The sequence below is a fragment of the Oncorhynchus mykiss genome, chromosome 12 (genome assembly GCF_013265735.2).
Source record: "Oncorhynchus mykiss isolate Arlee chromosome 12, USDA_OmykA_1.1, whole genome shotgun sequence".
Taxonomy (NCBI): Eukaryota; Metazoa; Chordata; class Actinopteri; order Salmoniformes; family Salmonidae; genus Oncorhynchus; species Oncorhynchus mykiss.
In genome coordinates this window covers 10,969,237-10,973,012 of record NC_048576.1, presented here as the reverse complement: position 1 = coordinate 10,973,012, position 3,776 = coordinate 10,969,237, and the positions used below count along the sequence as shown (strand labels likewise).

The 3,776-nt window shown below is 38.1% G+C and overlaps 1 protein-coding gene across 4 annotated transcripts in view; it reads left to right on the top strand.

Annotated features, from left to right (window-relative positions):
- LOC110536954 (alpha-synuclein) overlaps positions 1 to 3,073 on the top strand; it is a 21,636-nt gene extending 18,563 nt beyond the window's left edge. For all 4 annotated transcript variants that reach the window (XM_036936910.1, XM_036936911.1, XM_036936908.1 and 1 more), the window contains one exon: positions 1 to 3,073. This exon is cut by the window's left edge and continues 256 nt beyond it. The gene's annotated coding sequence lies outside the window, so the exon portion shown is untranslated.
- Positions 3,074 to 3,776: the final 703 nt, after the last annotated feature.

The following is a 3,776-nucleotide window of genomic DNA, read 5'->3' as shown; positions in this document are numbered from 1 at the left end:
CTTCAGTGTGTGTGTGTTCTGGTGTCTTCGTCAGTCAGTCAGTCCTGAGGGCGGTCTATATTTCCTTCTGGTCCAGCTGTCACCTTCAGTGAAAAGCTGTTAGTGAATACTGTATACAGTATACTCTGCTAATAGTGAATACTGTATACAGTATACTCTGCTAATAGTGAATACTGTATACAGTACACTCTGCTAATAGTGAATACTGTATACAGTATACTCTGCTAATAGTGAATACTGTATACAGTACACTCTGCTAATAGTGAATACTGTATACAGTACACTCTGCTAATAGTGAATACTGTATACAGTATACTCTGCTAATAGTGAATACTGTATACAGTACACTCTGCTAATAGTGAATACTGTATACAGTATACTCTGCTAATAGTGAATACTGTATACAGTATACTCTGCTAATAGTGAATACTGTATACAGTATACTCTGCTAATAGTGAATACTGTATACAGTATACTCTGCTAATAGTGAATACTGTATACAGTACACTCTGCTAATAGTGAATACTGTATACAGTATACTCTGCTAATAGTGAATACTGTATACAACACTGTTAATAGTGAATACTGTATACAGTATGCTCTGTTAATAGTGAATACTGTATACAGTATACTCTGCTCATGGTGACTACTGTATACACCACTCTGTTAATAGTGAATACTGTATACACCACTCTGTTAATAGTGCATACTGTATACAGTATACTCTGCTAATAGTGAATACTGTATACACCACTCTGTTAATAGTGAATACTGTATACACCACTCTGTTGATAGTGCATACTGTATACAGTATACTCTACTAATAGTGAATACTGTATACACCACTCTGTTAATAGTGAATTATGTATACAGTATACTCTGCTAATAGTGAATACTGTATACAGTATACTCTGTTAATAGTGAATACTGTATACACCACTCTGTTAATAGTGAATACTGTATAGAGTATACTCTGCTAATAGTGAATACTGTATACACCACTCTGCTAATATTGAATACGGTATACAGTATACTCTGCTAATAGTGAATACTGTATACACCACTCTGCTAATAGTGAATACTGTATACACCACTCTGTTAGTGAAGACTGTATACAGTATACTCTGCTAATAGTGAATACTGTATACACCACTCTGCTAATAGTGAATACTGTGTACACCACTCTGTTAGTGAATACTGTATACAGTACACTCTGCTAATAGTGAATACTGTATACAGTATATTCTGCTAATAGTGAATAGTGTATAAACCACTCTGCTAATAGTGAATACTGGATACAGTATACTCTGCTAATAGTGAATACTGTATACACCACTCTGCTAATAGTGAATACTGTATACACCACTCTGCTAATAGTGAATACTGTATACACCACTCTGTTAGTGAAGACTGTATACAGTATACTCTGCTAATAGTGAATACTGTATACACCACTCTGCTAATAGTGAATACTGTGTACACCACTCTGTTAGTGAATACTGTATACAGTACACTCTGCTAATAGTGAATACTGTATACAGTATATTCTGCTAATAGTGAATAGTGTATACACCACTCTGTTAATAGTGAATGCTGTATATACCACTCTGTTAGTGAATACCGTATACACCACTCTGTTAGTGAATACTGTATACACCACTCTGTTAGTGAATACTGTATACACCACTCTGCTGATAGTGAATACTGTATACAGTATACTCTGCTAATAGTGAATACTGTATACACCACTCTGCTAATAGTGAATACTGTTTACACCACTCTGTTAGTGAATACTGTATACACCACTCTGTTAGTGAATACTGCATACACCACTCTGTTAATAGTGAATACTGTATACAGTATACTCTGCTGATAGTGAATACTGTATACACCACTCTGCTAATAGTGAATACTGTATACACCACTCTGTTAGTGAATACTGTATACAGTACACTCTGCTAATAGTGAATACTGTATACAGTATACTCTGCTAATAGTGAATACTGTATAAACCACTCTGCTAATAGTGAATACTGTATACACCACTTTGTTAGTGAATACTGTATACAGTACACTCTGCTAATAGTGAATACTGTATACAGTATACTCTGTTAATAGTGAATACTGTATACACCACTCGGTTAGTGAATACTGTTTACACCACTCTGTTAGTGAATACTGTATACACCACTCTGTTAGTGAATACTGTATACACCACTCTGTTAGTGAATACTGTATACACCACTCTGTTAGTGAATACTGTATACACCACTCTGTTAGTGAATACTGTATACACCACTCTGTTAGTGAATACTGTTTACACCACTCTGCTGATAGTGAATACTGTATACACCACTCTGCTAATAGTGAATACTGTTTACACCACTCTGTTAATAGTGAATACTGTATACACCACTCTGTTAATAGTGAATACTGTATACACCACTCTGTTAGTGAATACTGTATACACCACTCTGTTAGTGAATACTGTATACACCACTCTGTTAGTGAATACTGTATACACCACTCTGTTAGTGAATACTGTTTACACCACTCTGCTGATAGTGAATACTGTATACACCACTCTGCTAATAGTGAATACTGTTTACACCACTCTGTTAATAGTGAATACTGTATACACCACTCTGCTGATAGTGAAAACTGTATAGTGATCAATCGCTGACAGTCCTGCACAGATTATCACTATATGCGAAGTGCTCTGTATTTCAGTTTATGAAAAAGCACCTAAGTATCCATATAATGATATAACGACTATATGAATTTGAAATGAAGTATACTATACTCTATTTTTGTGTGTAAATCGTCACAGTTGTTTGTGGTGGACTACAGTGCTATATGAGGTATTTATGGATTCATATACTGTATTTTTATGTTCTGTGAACGCTCTAAAAGACTCTTGGTTGAGGTCAGTGATAAAGATAAAATATTGGATGGAGTTTGAAACAAACACAAGCATGGAACCAAACAATTCAACTAACTGTAACATGGAGTTTAGTTACATTTGTTAAATGTTGAATAAAGTATAAATAAAACTATTAAGAATATGTATTTATCAGTTTGCCCTATTTCATCTATTCACAACAACTGTGTGTTTGCCTGTTTGCCATAGAAGGTTTATAGAACCTCTCCCTATGGCTGTGACTGGTGAACTAAAGGGTACACTCAATATGGCTGACCTGGTAGAGGATTTCCATTCTAGAGATTATATTTCTATGGTTAGCCTGCTTTCTCACAGTACAAGATTAGTATGTGACAGGCGAGCCAACTGAGAGATGACGAGCAGCAGACGATCGATAAGAGATCCTGTTTAGAAGACTTACCACCATCATCCAATACCATTACAATAAATCCTATCTGTCATACTGTTGTCAGGAAGAGGAGAAGTTAAGCTCTGAACAGGAGAGAGGGACGGGAAGATCAGCCCATTACTAGACTGGGAGGGAGGGAGGGAGGGAGGGAGGGAGGGAGGGAGGGAGGGAGGATCAGCCCATTACTGGGGAGAGAGGGAGGAACGGGAAGATCAGCCCATTACTGGGGAGGGAGGGAGGGAGGGAGGGAGGGAGGGAGGGAGGGAGGGAGGGAGGGAGGGAGGGAGGGAGGGAGGGAGGGAGGGAGGGAGGGAGGGAGGGAGGGAGGGAGGGGGAGAGAGAGGGATAGGGAGGGGAGAGAGATATAGGGAGGGAGGGAGGGAGGGAGGATCAGCCCATTACTGGGGAGAGAGGGAGGAACGGGAAGATCAGCCCATTACTGGGGAG